Raw genomic sequence first — 16,301 nt, forward strand, 5'->3', positions numbered from 1 at the left:
AGCAGTACGCACACGAAGTGCTCTGTGGGACTCTTTTGCAAGCAATGGGTGCCGTGTGAAATATTCGTGATAAGACGCCCTCTACACTTGGTTTCCGGTGGGCCTTTTCTTTTGACACACTCCCAATAAAAAACCTTTTTCGATCTAAAATATGTATGAAAGGTTATTATTAAATGTTTTACGCAAATCTGCAAAGTTGCTGCCTGCCACGTTGATTTAGAATTATTTGATGTTCAAAGGGAGGCGTTGTTGTAGGGAGCCCCATGGCGGGTGATTCTACGGGACAACGGGACGGGTCGGGACTGCGGCTGGGGTTTCCGTCGGTTATTTCGTCCTCGAGGAGATCGTTATCCGTGCCACATTGCGTAATTTCTGGATTCTGCAAATCTAAACCGTCCTCGCTTAAGCCGCCATCTTGATTCATGTCATCCGCTGCGCTCAATTCGCCATCGTTGAGATCGAAGTTATTAGAACCGGCGTCTTCGGACTCCTCGCATCCATGGTCACACTGCTGGGTCGGCGTTGTTAACGGCCTCGATGGTTAGAATTACTCGGGAACTACTTTCTTCTATAAAATTAGTAAACCCATCGCCTTCGAAACGTCCGTCTTGGTCGTTAAGTTCCTCGAGGTACTCAGTGTGGCATCCTGAACATTATCCTAAATTAGGCAGTCAGCGATAAGCGTGTAGAGCGATGTATGTAAGAGTGAAAAGCGAGCATGGATCGGGGGCAGTATGGTAGATGAAGCCGAACAATAAAGATGGAGCTCAGCTCCCGGTTAGATAAACAGTGTTTGTATTATTGAATACATAATATTAACAGGATATTAGCAGGACATCACACTCAGCCTCGCAGAACTCATCGTCTTCCTCGACGGACAGCATCGTAACTACTGCGGATCTAAGTCTTAAGTCCCTGCACTGAGAGCATCAAACAATAGTATTAGAATCTATTGTCTATCCACTATTCTACTGGAACTGTTCTCTGAGATCCAAAATTGATAAACTTAGTGTTATCCGTTGTTTTGTTACCACTACCATTTCGTCGCTGTCGTGCTAACTTGTCACACGTGCATTTTGCAGCTAACAATGCCTCACCTTTTGACCTTAACAAATCCCCCAGGTTCGATTCCAATCCTGAGATATTCAATAAAAACCGAAAAAAAAACTCCGTGCATTGTTGTCACTCTACATATAAAAGAAGTTTTAATCATGTCGTGCTATCTTGTCACTCCCTGAAAATTGATATAAGTGCGACAAATGGCCAAAGGGATTTCAGATCAGAACGTATTTGACTCACGTACAAGTTAGACCATAAACATTTCGTCTGCTGTGTGCTAGCTTGTGACATAGACCAATTTATTATCAAAATGATCGTGCACACTTGTGACACGTCATACATGTTGTTGGAAAATTTGAAAAAAATTTCTTGTTTTTCACAAATTCATGTTGACACACACTTTATTAAGGCAATGCAATCTTATGTTTTTGAAAATATACTGATTAAATCGGTTAAACTATTTATTTAAACCTATTTTAGGGGCGATTGTCCACGATCCATACAAAAAAGATTTTTTTATATGGACAATTGTCCACGAGGGGGTTGAGATTTCCAAAAAGTGTCCACGTGGTTTGTGGATGGTCCCATTATAGAAACTACCGAAATTCATATCACATGTGTTTCCAATAGAAAAAGTCCAGTTTACACCAAGTGTTTGATGTGTTAAGATCTATATTTTGCAGTGTTTAAAATGAATAGGATCACACGGGTAATGGAAGTCGTTTACAGGAACCATTCAAATTTGCCTGGAAATGTATTTTTTGAAATTCAAAATTCCATAGGACCTGTCGAAATGTGGCCACTTTATATTAAAAGCATTATTAACTCTAGAACGTTTAATTATAAGGAGCGGGTGAAACTGTGCACCTTCTTTTACGTTAATGGCTACCGTGATGCAAATAGTTGGCTCAAATTTGTAGTGCAAGCAACAGGCAATGGCTTTAACAAATACCGCAGGGAGCTCGAGGATTTGCTACATTTTTTCAACCAGGATGAAATACAATTTAAGTATTTTTCCTACTGTGTATGCCACGGACAATATGAATACTTGAATGGGCAAAAAAGAATTGTAAACAAATGAGTTAATGCTGGCAGTCGCAATAGAAAATAAAACGGCAAATAAATGAGGTGATGTAACCCAACAAAATATGTATTCGTAAATTGTAATTGTTATTTTATATTGACATACTGATTCTAGAGTTTTTTTTTATTTCTGATGTCACGGCGTGTTTTCTGGGCAACCTAAAGGAGAAAAAATAGTCATCACTACTTTCAAATGTGTCTTATAGGAAATTTTCTCAGCTTTCCAATGCTTCTAAGAGCGAAATGTTTCATCGGGAAATTTCTGAGATATCTCTATTTTAAGTTTTTTCTTTAAAAATCCTTGATTATTAATTGGACACTTTTAAATAACAGTCCAGGAAACTTGTCAAATTATGTGTTTCATGTGTCTTTTACTCATCAAAATGTGCAGAATAAGACAAGAAACAACTTTGTAGAAGGTTGCAAACCGCTAAACATTTTGAAAATTAAGTTTTAACCGAATTTTTTGATATGTGGGATTTATTCAAATATTAAAATAATAAAATCGTATTGAAATATTATTTTTAAAAGAACAAATAGATTATGACATAATTGATGTGTACAAATAACACCGGTCTGCTCTGATCCAGCTTGAAATTAGCTGATACAACCGAAATTTCTACAGGTTTGAGATTGATAGGGTATTACAAGATTTTTATGAATAAATATAATATTTCCTTAATCAAACACTAAACAGTTGCATGGATACAAAACATGTTTAAAACTAGAAATTAAACTGCAAATTACTGTTGCGAGCTTTAGAAGAAATACTTTTCATTAGTATGAAATATTTGTTTTAGTTTTTTTTGTATTAAATGATTAGCAATATTTTAGAAGTTTATAAGACTCTCATCTTCAATCTCATCTATAAAAAATATATATATATTTCTTGATTTTTTTTCAAATAGTTTGATAAGAAAGTTTCTGTTTGTTTTTTTTTTTGTTAAAATATTATTTAATTTTTGTTCAAACAAAAAAAATGTTTGTGATGGTGTTTTCAACATTCTGAATTGGAAGACTCGTGTTTAAGTGCTAAGGCACTTAAAACCTTTTCAACAGAAAACATTTTATAAAATTTAATTTTTATTTTATACTGATGAAAATATGACTTTTGAAGCTTGCTACAGTAGTATGTAGTATATTTTCGATTTCAAATCATATTTGTATTTATGTTCCAGGTTAATGTTTGCTTAAGAAAATATCAAATTTATTCATTAAAATTCAATAATACCATTAACAATCACAAACCTGCCATAGTTTCGGTTTAACAAGCTAAATCAGAGTTGACACGTGTTATTTGTACACAAAAAATATGTAATTATCAAATATTTCTTGTACAAAATATATTTTTACACTGTTTTATGATTTTAATTTCTGAATAAATCCCATATATTCAAAAACTTAGACAAAACATGATTTGCAAAATGTTTAGCGGTTTGCAACCTTCTACAAAGTTTTTTTTGTCTTATTCTGCACATTTTGATGAGTAAAAGACACATGAAACACATCATTTGACAAGTTTCCTGGACTGTTATTTAAAAGTTTCCAATAAATAATAAAGGAATTTAAAACCAAAAACAATAAAATAGAGATATCTCAGGAATTTCCCGATGAAACATTTCGCTCTTAGAAGCATTGGAAAGCTGAGAAAATTTCCTATAAGACACATTTGAAAGTAGCGATGACTATTTTTTCCTGATAAGGTTGTTCTAGAAAACACGCCGTGGATGTACTTTTTCCGTTGTTCCATTCCGGGAAACGTCCATTCCGGATAACGTCCATTCCGGGAAATGGAATTCCGGAAATTGTCATAGAATCCGGAAATGGTACCCTACCATGTTTCATAAAGTTCGTTTCATTTGGTTGGACTTGTTGGACCCAATTTGGGTCCTAAAATGAAGCTTAGATTGTTGATATTATTGTTTACAGCGATAAAGCTTATTATTCTAAGTACAATGACCCTTTGTACGACCACAAAGAGTTCAAAATGGATTTTTAAATCAATTTTGAAAAATTAACCTCGCGGTCTTTCTTGACAGAAAAGTTCCTACTTGACAGCTCGTTCCAAGGGGACCATAGTTGATCCATCGAAAAAATGTTGTCTTGTCAAAATTTTGTTTTGCATTAAAATGAAAAAAAGTGATCAGAAATGGTTTTTAATCGTGTTTTTTACCGTTGTGCATAAAAATTGACATAGGGCTTTAATACCCAATTATCACAAAAAAAAACAAATGGAGCTTTCCATACAAACTGTATGCCTATATAATAGGCATACAGGTTTAGCTGTAGTTCATTTGGCTCAATCAATCATACAATCATACCTGTTCCTCGGGAAATCCCAACCATATGCGGGGAACAGTTCCATGAATTGTTGAAGTGTTATTTGTGTTATTATTCGGACTTGAGAAATCGTGTCGCCAACACACTCGTTGTTGGCTCAATTATATCGTACCCGTATTTGTTGTGCACTTAGTAGGACTTGGGAGTTTGACTTTGACGAAATCATACCGAGTATGTTCTGTGTTGTGTGTCCCCAGTGTGGTGACGGGGTTCGGGTGGTTTGTGGTGAAATAATAAAATGTTGCAATGTTTTAACTGTCGTACGAGGTGTGGTTTATTTTAGTATCACAGTTCTTAGAATCACCTACACCTTTTGTACTTGACATCTTGAAAGACAGGCTCTATACCAACAATTTGAGTGATAATGGCACAAATTTAAAGATACTTTACTTTAACCACCTCAGTGGATGCTGCCTTCCTCCTTAAATCACTTGAAAAAGCTTTTGGTTTGTATTCAATTGCGCATGAATACCTGCAAATCGTATGTTAAAAGCGTTACTTAAATTGCTGCCTTAAAACATCGGCTAGGGGTGACCAAAGCATGGCCCACGGGCCAAACGTAGCGAATTTGTGGCCCGCGGACAAATTTTGGAAGATCATGTAAAATGGCCCTTTGACCCTTCTGTAAAATGATTTTTTAGTTCTTAAAAAGCTTTTTTATTCATATTAACACTCAAACGCACGGGTAGTAATTTGACCTCTGAGTAATTCCAGCTCAAATCAGGAATTTTTCAGGTACTTTTGTACCCGATCCTCTCCGATTTCAATGAAACTTTGTAGACATGTTATCCTGGGCCTATATAAGCCATTTTTGTGTATATGGAGCCAATAGTACTCGAAAATAACATTTGAGAAGGGCGTAAGTTATTGAAATATTTTTGTATTTTGCAATTTAAAAATTACTATATCTCGAAGCCGTTGCATCGTATCAAAAAGTGGTCAAAGACAAACTTGTAGGAAATTGGACGGGCTTTCTGAAAAAAATACACTGAAACAAAAATACACGCCACATCTATGAGATTTAATGATTTTTAAGTATAAAACTTAAATTTAAAGGTGATGTCACGATTTTTTTTCGTTCAAAATTTTTGTGAAAATAGCCTCAGATGTTACCAAAAGACTGACGAAAAATGCAGGATGTTATGTCTCTCCTAAAAAAATACAAAAATCATTTACTAAACTGTTTTTTGTCAAAATTTTTAAAAACCAGTAGTGGGGATCGAGTTCAGACAATTTTACATAAAAGTCTCCATATTGACCATTGACCTATGTCCAATCCTTGGGAAGATACAGCGGTTTTAAAAATAAAAATGTTGAAAAAACGGGTTTTTCGGTGGTTTTTGGCAATTTCTAAATGACAGACTTGGTTTTTCAGTTTCGTAAATATTTTTACCGGAAAGCTCGTCCAATTTCCCATAAGTTTGCCTTTGACAGCATTTTAATTTGATGTAAGGGGTTACAGATATAAGCTTCATTGCATTGCTAATAACTGAAAATAGAATTTTGTTTCAGTGTGGTAGAAACCTGGATAGTAAATTTGCTTAAGTAAATATAAAAACGATATAAATCAAAAAGCTGTCAAAGGTAAACTTATGGGAAATTAGACGAGCTTTCCGGTAAAAATATTTACGAGACTGAAAAACCAAGTCTGTTACACAGCAAAAAAATGCGATGGTAAAATCGCATGCAAAAGCATGCACATCACCTTCGTCAAAATAAATTGTCTGAACTCGATCTCACTACTGGTTTTTAAAAATTTTGTCGTTTAGACCACTTTTCAAAAAAACAGTTTTAGTAAATGATTTTTGTATTTTTTTAGGAAAGACATACCATCCTGCATTTTTCGTCAGTCTTTTGGTAACATTTTAGGCTACTTCTTCAAAAAAATTTAACAAAAATCGTAACATCACCTTTGAATTTAAGTTTTATACTTAAAAATCAAAAAATCTCAAAGATGTGGCGTGTATTTTTGTTTCAGTGTATTTTTTCAGAAAGCCCGTCCAATTTCCTACAAGTTTGTCTTTGACCACTTTTTGATACGATGCAACGGCTTCGAGATACAGTAATTTTTAAATTGCAAAATACAAAAATATTTAAATAACTCACGCCCTTCTTAAATGTCTACAAAGTTTCATTGAAATCGGAGAGGGTCGGGTACAAAAGTACCTATTTTTATTCTTAAAAATCTCATAAGTTCTGGTATAATTGACAGTTCAAAATATAGACAAATCTGGATCTTTTGCAACCGGAAGCATCCAAATTGGTAAATTCTACCAAAAGTTATGAGATTTAAAGAAAAAAATACAGGGGTCAAATGACTACTCGATCGTTTGAGTGTTAAAGAAATAGTTGAATCTTTGCTTTGATCCCAGCTATACAACGTAAATTTTTTGTTGAAATTTTTTATTTAAGTTGAAAAGTTAATTGAAAATTATAATTTCAAAGATTTATGTAGGAAATTGAACTTCCGACAAAAATCTCACAATTGGACAATTTAGGGCGAGACCTGTGCCACCTGCTGCCAAAATCCTGAAGCGATGTTTTTCCCCATACATTTTTGCGATTTTCCCCATATAAACCTAAACGATAAAAAGCGTTCCCTTAACCTGAACCGATTTGGCTCCAAATTGGCACAGTTACTTATTATTGCCTAAACAATTAAGCCAGGAGGTATTTCTTCAGATTTTACAGATTTTTCAATTTTTCTTGGCACCCTTGTGCTCAAGTATAATGGATCCGGAATATCCACAATTCTACGATTTTGAAGAAAATAAAAATCAATTCCAACAGATCAACCTTGCGGACGAACCATTTCCTCACTTTTCCAAACATCGCACCTTTCCCTCCGCTCAAGCCCGCCGAAAAGTTGTGACGAGCCAGGAAATGGCTCCCTGGTGGTGGTGGACGGTGACGACAAATTGCCAGAACTCGGCCAGGTGTACGGAAGTTGCGTTGCAAGAGAAACAAGAAAGTACAGACGCGAGCGCACGATTCCCACAGGAACTGAATTATTAGCAGAGCTGAAAAGTGAGCATGAATAAATAATAAAATCATAAACCAGCCCCCCGAGACAGGACAGGAGAGAGATGGGAGCGCAAACTCCTTTCTGGGTTCGCTCCTCCGTAGCGGCAGTGGTAATTCATGAATATGTCAAGAATTTAACGAGAGGAGCAGTGTTTGCTTCAAGAAATGGTCGGGGGAATAACAGTTTTATGTTGTTGCTTGAGTTTTGGAATAATTTTAAAGATATCATCCTGTTAAATACGGATGTGTTATCCTGTTCTATATTCTTTTCTCATTTAAATACCAAGGTTGAGGTTAAGGGATCAAAACATTTTAGTGGTTTTCACAGACTTGAATTTAGTCGCAAAATTATACATTTTTTAACAAATTTAAAAAAATAAAAATACGGATCATAAACAAATCATCTCACCCTCAATATTAAGATAAAACTGTTTACCAGATAAAAACAAAAAAACAACATGAAAATAGTATATTAAGGTTGAGTTATGAGATTTTTCGAAAAGGAAGCTGTGTCCTATCCCTCGCTTGGTCCAGCCAAAATTCTAAAATTAAGCTGTCAGACCAAAACTGTCAGACCAAAGAGGTGTGGTTGCCAATCCCCCTGTCAGACCAATTCTTAAAATTTTAAAAAAATCGATTGAATTCAACCATATCATGTTAAATTTTCAAATGCAAATGTTGAACAACAACTCAAACTAATTGTTAATTCTTAATGAATACTTCAACTAAAATGTGTTCTATCGCAGCTTGTTGAGAATGTTATATCCAACTGTGTAGCTGTACGTACATTTTGTTTTTAGTTTTCGGCAGCATCGTTTTTAGAACTTTCTCTAAAAAACGTTACTTAATCCACCCTCAGGTGGTTTTGCCTTCCTCACATTCATATAGTGCAGCGTCGCATGTGTACTATCTTGTTACACGACCTATCTTTGAGCAATTCCATGTCGAATAGGGAATCGGTTCTACTCGACCCTCTCCGATTTCAATGAAGCTTTGTTGACATGTTATCCTACGCTTATATAAGCCATTTTTGTGTATATGGAGTCAGTTTCACTCGATAATGCCATTTGAGAAGGGCGTAAGTGTTTAAAATATGTTTGTATTTCGTAATTTAAATATTGTTATATCTCGAAGCCGTTGCATCGTATCAAAAAGTGGTCAAAGACAAACTTGTAGAAAATTTGACGGGCTTTCCGAAAAAAATACACTGAAACAAAAAAACACTCCACTTTTATGACTTTTTTTGATTTTTTAAGTTTAAAAGTCAAATTTGAAGTTGAGCCCACGATTTTTTTTTTGATCAACAAAAAGACTCACGATCATTTACTAAAACTGTTTTTTTTTTCAAAACTGCACTAAACATCAAAATTTGCAAAAACTGAACGCGAAAATCGATTTTCCAGATAATTCTACATAAAACTCTGCATATTGACCATTGTCCTTAATTCAATCCTAGTGAAGTTACAGCGGTTTTAAAAATAAAAATGTTGAAAAAATTGGTTTTTTGAAGGTTTTTGGCAATTTCTATAAGTCAGACTTGATTTTTCAGTCTTGAAAATATTTTTATCGGAAAGCTCGTCTGATTTCCCATAAGTTTGGATGTATGGGCTTACAGATATAAGCTAATTACATTGCTCATAACTGAAAACATATTATTTTTTCAGTGTAGTAACCTGGATAGTAAATTAGCTTAAATCATAAAAAAAAGATTTATTTTGAAATGTGGTCAAACACAATCTTATGGGAAATTGGACGAGCTTTCCGGTAAATTAATTTCGAAACTGAAAAGTCAAGCCCGTCGCATAGAAATTGCCCGAAACCTTCAAAAAACCATTTTTTTCAACATTTTTATTTTTAAAACCGCTGTAACTTCACAAGGATTGGACTTAGGACAATTGTCAATGTGGTTTTATATAGAATCGACTCTCTTGTTCGATTTTTTAAAATTTGGATGTTTAGAACACTTTTGAAAAATCTGTTTTAGTAAATGACTTTTGTATATTTTTAGGTGAGTCCTGCATTTTTCGTGAGTCTTTTTGTAACATCTGAGACTATTTTCACAAAAATTTTGATCGAAAAAAATCGTCGGCTCACCTTCAAATTTGACTTTTAAACTTAAAAATCAAAAAACACATAAAGGTGGATTGTTTTTTTGTTTCAGTGTATTTTTTCGAAAAGCCTGTCAAATTTCCTACAAGTTTGTCTTTGACCACTTTTTGATACGATGCAACGGCTTCGAGATACAGCAATATTTAGATTACGAAATACAAAAATATTTTGAACACTTACGTCCTTCTCAAATGTCATAACCGAGTGTAACTGGCTCCATATACACAAAAATGGCTAATATAAGCGTAAGATAATATGTCAACAAAGTTTCATTGAAATCGGAGAGGGTCGAGAAAAATGTTCCTAAAAAAATCCTGTTTTGGGCTAGAATTGCTCCTTTTTACATCAGACTTGTTACATAATTGCACACTTGCGATAACATTTAGCCAAAACGACCATTCGCACGATAAATTTTAAATAATTTAAGCTTCATTACTCATTCCTCATTTCTTTTGATTGGATTGTCAGAACTTCAGATAGATAGATCAGATAGATAGATCAAATAGATCAGATAGATCTTTCAAATACCTTTCTTGAAATAAAAAAAAAATCACTGATTTACTAGGATTCACTAATTAGACAAAATTTCAATAGAAATATCTGAGATCCGACCTCCAAAAAGTGTATAAATAACACTTATTTTCTCATAACTTTTGATAAGGTTGTCAAATCTTCAATGTTCCAGGCTCATTTGAAAGGTCTTACAATTATTTATTTAACGAGGGATTACAGGATGGACTCGGACATCATTTTCATGCAAATATCTGAAAACTGGCCTTCAAAAATTGTTTAATTAACATTTCAGTGCTCATAACTTTTGATAAGGTAGTTAGATCTTCGATGTTCCAAGTTATTTGAAAGGACACCTTTCTAAAAATGTATAACTAGACTGGTTTTCTTACAAGAACCATATTTTTTACAATCTTCCGGACTTTAGCCAAAATGGTTTTTAGCATAACTTTTAAAGTACTTTTCTAAACTTCATAATATTTTCTAAGGTCTTATGGGACCCGAAGATGGATCAAATGAGACCAAAACGAGTGATTTTTTAGCCTTTCCTCAGTAAGGTAAGGAAGGTATAAACATACAAATTGGCAAAAAAAAAAAACTTTTTGAAACCATGTTCTTTTAAACCCCCAGAAACACTCCCAAAACAACACATACACTAGGCCAACTCCCGTACGTGGGCACTTTGTTGAGATAACAACCACTGCCCCCTCTTTTTGCTGCGCTACTGCGCCAGACCTGAGTGACGTGCTTCTCTAGCTGTCACTGTCTGTTTATAATAATAAAAGTCTTTTTCAACCGCTTTGACTGTACGCACGCGTTTTGTCGTTCCTCCTGTAAGCCATCCGAAACCTCTTGAGGTTATGGGCCCAGGTCGTTTCAAGTCCGGGTAGTTTTCCGCAAGTTAAGTTTTCGAGATGTCGGAGGGAGCAGTTGTCCGTGAAGACCGGTACCATGTCGCGTTGTTCGACGGTACAAATTACGCGTCCTGGAAGCTGAGAGTTCGGGTACTCCTGGAGGAGTATGAACTCTGGGACTGCGTGGAGAGTGACGTGGGCGAGATCCCGGAGATCGTCGTGAAGCCGGAAGATGCCCCGGCGGCCCAGACGGCGAAGCAGAATCGACGGGAGCTGGAGCTCAAGCGGCGGCGGAAGTGCAGGCGACTCCTGATCGAGCGGATCCACGACTCGCATCTGGAATATGTGCACGACAAGGTCTCGCCGAAGCAAATCTGGTGCACGCTGCAGGATGTGTTCCAGCGGAAGAGCATCGCCACTCGCATGCACCTGAAACGCCAAATTGTTGGCATGCGCTTCGAAAGTGGACGGCTTGCGGATCATTTTCTGCGATTCGACCGGCTGGTCCGGGAGTTCCGTGGAACCGGTGCAGTGATGGAGGAGCTGGATGCAGTTTGCCATCTGCTGCTGAGCTTGGGGGCGGCGTTTCCGGCGGTTGTGACCTCCATCGAAACCATGGCGGAGGATAACCTCACAATGGAGTTCGTGAAATGCCGGCTGCTGGACGAGGAAACAAAGCAGCAAGGCATGGGCGAACGAGAGAGCGAGATGGCTGCATTTTACGGCGCGAAACAGCAGAAGAAGTTGCGCTGTTTTTCGTGTAAGAAGGAAGGCCACAAAAGTGTCGACTGCCCAGCGAAGAAGAAACAACACAGTGAGAGTGCGAATGTTGCTGGCTCGAGCGAGCGCAACAGTGTTTGTTTTGTTGGTGTGCGCGGTGCTGAGCCGCAGAAAAAGCAGTGGCAAGTGAAATGGTTCCTGGACTCGGGAGCGTCCGATCACCTGGCGCGGGATAAACAGCTGTTTACGGACCTGCGCCGACTGTCGGAGCCGATCGAGATCGCCGTGGCCAAGAATGGCCAGTCTGTTGTTGCGGAGCACTGCGGTACTGTGAAGATGACGGCGTTTGTGAATGGTCGATCGATTGAGTGCACCGTGAAGAACGTTTTGTTTACGCCGCACCTGCGGCACAATCTGTTGTCTGTTGTGCGGATCGAAAAGGCCGGAATGCGAGTTGTTTTTGACAGAGGAAAAGCTCAGGTTTACCGTGGAAACGAGCTGATCGTGTGTGGTGCTCGTCGGAACAGTCTGTACGAAATGGATTTTCGTACTGTCGATCGTGAAAAGTTGTTGTGCGATCGTGCACAAACAGAGCATAATATGATTGCTCTCGCTGAATGTTACATGGTGTCAACCCCGAAGCAGATCGTTGGCAGAAAGTGCAAGAAAACGATCGTTTGCGACACGTGCAGTGCAGGTAAACAAACACCGTGTGGAACTTGGGTTGTACCCAGTCGGAAAGATGTCGGGTACGAAGCCGGTGAACGGGTTGAAATCGGGCTGGAAAGAAAGCAGCAGAAATTGGTGCGTCCGATTGCTGCCGATGCTGATGAACCAGGTGGTGATCCCGCTGAAGAAGAATTCGGCCGTTGGGACGAAGAACCCGAAACTGAGCCGAATGATCGAGAAGAAGAAGAATCCGGAACAGCTGGTGCGGATGCAGAACCGGGCCGTGGACGCGGATTCGCCTTGTTTGCTACGAGTTACATCGACAACATCACGCAAACGATTGCTGAGAGGACGAAACCGGATGAGGTGATTGATTCGTTGGGGTGCAATAAAAATTGTTCTTTGACGATGCTCCCAATTGCTCGCACACCGGTCACCTGCAAGTGGAGTCGTTGGAAGCAAGGTGACAGAGTTGTGGCCGACAAGTACGAGGCGAACCAGAACGTTCCGGCTGGTGTTTTCGTTGGATCATCAAGAAGAAGAAGAACGTGCAGCCAGATGGACTTCAGCAGGGGAACGCCCCTAGGTGTTGGCTGCGTCGATTGCTGTGTGAGAGTGTAGACGGGATGCTTCGGATTGTTCGGAGAGTTGGGACTACTGTTTTGTAGTTGAGATGGTGCTGTGGTTGAGCAGGGTGTTGAGATAACAACCACTGCCCTCTTTTTGCTGCGCTACTGCGCCAGACCTGAGTGACGTGCTTCTCTAGCTGTCACTGTCTGTTTATAATAATAAAAGTCTTTTTCAACCGCTTTGACTGTACGCACGCGTTTTGTCGTTCCTCCTGTAAGCCATCCGAAACCTCTTGACACTTTAGTACGAAATTTATAATCTTCACTCCAACCGCGTTAAGCACATTAATTTGCCGGGTAAGACAAACCATTTGCTGCCTCCTCCCTCTACCCCTTCAAACCCTCTTCCTGTTCCCACACAAAACCACGTCGAAAATCGTTCCCGTTTGAGCCCCCTCACGACGAGGACGAGGCAGTGGGGGCGGTGCAGATTTAGTAGCTAATCTGGTTTTCGAGGCAAAGCAATTTATTAGAAGCTCGGTTGTGTTCCACTTAATACCCAATTTAAATCGTTTCCGCTGCCACCCCCGGGTTTAGGTGTCTGTTTTGGAGGAATTGTTCTTTTTGTGGAGGGAGAAATTTAAAAATTCACCGCAAACAATTTGTATTGAATTCCATTTTTATTGATCTTTTTTTTACAAAATAGTTTTTTTTGCTTACATTTTTCAATTTTTTTTGATCGCTCTCCTTTTTGCGACGAGATTTTTTGTTCCTGGCAGACTATCTTTCTCCCGCTCAGTTAAGTTAATAGTTTGTCAATTACCTAAACACGTAAAGCACGATTTAAATTCTCGTGTTTTTTATACTTTTCTCATTATTTTAAACGACTTTTTCATCATCACGCTTGTTTCATCGCCTTTTTTCTTATCGCGCTTTGAAATCTCTCTCGCGTGCTGTTTTTTTCGACTTCTCTTATTTTCCATAAATTATATAAACAATTACCTATTTAACACCGTATCACCTCGATTGTTTGTTATAATGTACTCTCTCCTCCTCTTTTGTTTCAGCAATTCGCTAGTTGTATTCGAGTTTGATCGTTTCGTGTGGCGCCGTCGACAGAGCTGCCAAATTTTGTTTAAATTCTCTCAGTAACAATAACGCGCGCGCACTCTTTCTCTCCTTCACTCTCCCACTCTCTTTCGCATTTCTCTCGGACACTCTCACGGCGCAGCGCAGCTACACGCAGAGGATGTTGTCTTGTGACGTCAGATTATTTTAGCGTAGCTCTCTCGATCTCGAATTGAAAACAAACTTAAAACTGAAGCATGACATTTTTTGGATTTCTCTCTGCAAGCTCGATCGGATTCCTTCCTTCCACTCTTGCTAACCGCTTGATTATTTATCTTTGTATTTACAAGTAGTATATGCCTCTGCCCTGTATTTTTAAACTAGATTAAACCTAACAACTTACGTAATGGATTAACGATAACTGCGAAAGTGAAGCGTTTCCGATAATTGTGGTACTCGAGAAGCTTGAAGTCAAAAGCAAAAACGGATCGAGAGATGCCAGCTGGATTTGAAGTTTACACAGGAATAAGGGGAAAATTACGCGCCACAATTTGTTGAATTCTCTTAGCTTGCGTACGCAGGCTCTGTACAGATATTTTTACAATTTTGTGTTTATCGATTTGTTTTTGGTTAGTTAGTTTTAAAAATGAGAGCTTCCAGTACCGTATTGTGCAGTGTTTTGTAATTCACAGCAGTTTTGATAGAAAATAAAATAAATTCGGTGCAAATCAGGCAGAGCCTGCAGCACCGAGATCTCGGAGAAGTAAATTGATAGAAAAGTGTAAACTTGACTGATATTTGTAAACAATTGTTTAATCTTTATAAAAAATATTTCCATCATAACATATGTTTGAACAAGTATCTCAATTTTCCACATTACCAAGGATTTTTTTTATATTATTATTTATCTGAATGTGAAATGCAACCCTACACCCAAAACTGGCAGCGCTAGTCCGAGAGAATGATGGTCTCGAGTCGAGAGAATAGTGGTACCATTCACGGACGCAGCGAACACAGCTCGAGATGGGCGATAGAACTATTCTCTCGAGGTTCATTTGCAAAAAAAGTTCATCCGTCAAACAAAAAACCAAAAGTGTCGACAACGGGAATCGAACCAGAGACCTTTGACAAACCAATCCAATGACTTAGCTGCCTCGGCCACCACAGCTTGGTGACCATGAAGAAGTCAAAAGTCGATGTATGACACTTGTTGGAGATTTATTGATTCAACTAACGAATGAAGTCATTTGTTATGATGTTGTGAGTTGATACCATTATTTGATCGATTTTGGCACTGAGCCCTCAATAAATTTTGAGAGAACGATTATCTCGACTCTGAATTTTGGGTGTATGAATGATTTGGACCTTTTTTATGTATAAATCCTTACACTTTGAGCAAAAAACTAGACTTCAAAAAATAATTTTAAATCAGAGTTTTTGCCTGATATTTAACCTACGTTGTTCAAAACCGTACCGTGGAATTTAAACGCTTTATTCGTGGTTTACATTTCCATGCACGCTTGTTCACGATTTTTTGGACTCATTTTTCTTCGTGTAGTAAAAATGCCCCCCCCCCCCCTTAAAACTCGGTTCGAAAAATCAGGGGGCAAAAATTATTTTATTCAAAAAACTTCAATATTTTAATGGGAATAGAAGTCTAGCTAACTGAAAAGAATTAGAAATGCATATTCCTGCGTTTTAAATCATATTTAGTATGTCTGTGATCGATCAAAAATATTTTTAATTTTTGTAGAATTCCGATGTACAGCACGGCATTTTTTTTGGGCGAAAAAAAAGTCTTTTCAATACTTGGATATTATGAAAACTAATGATTGCAAAATAACTGGGCAGGTTTAAGTGCACTTTAAAACATTTTTTCCATTCAAATGTTGTCTTTGAAAAAATGGAAAAACTCAAAAAAATAAATCGATGATCGAGGATAAGTCGTTCGAAAAAACATTAAAAATATAATTTGTTTAAAAAGTCGAACTTTTTTTGGAAAGAACTGGTAATGTTAAAAAGACTTCTACGTGTCACAAGTGTGCACAGAATTACAAACTTAAATAGGCCTAAATCAATAGTTTAACCGACTTAATCAGTATATTTTCAAAAACAAAAGATTGCGTTGCCTTTGGAAAGTGTGTATCAACATAAATTTGTGTAAAACAAGAAAATTTTCCACATTTTCCAACAACATGTATGACGTGTCATTTTGATGATAAATTGGTCTATGTCAAGAAGACCTAGAAAATTCAAATTATCCTATTTCTTTTTCTTTAAGCCGCTGCAACCAGAG

This window comes from Culex quinquefasciatus, chromosome 3 (assembly GCF_015732765.1).
Source record: "Culex quinquefasciatus strain JHB chromosome 3, VPISU_Cqui_1.0_pri_paternal, whole genome shotgun sequence".
In the NCBI taxonomy this organism is placed as follows: domain Eukaryota; kingdom Metazoa; phylum Arthropoda; class Insecta; order Diptera; family Culicidae; genus Culex; species Culex quinquefasciatus.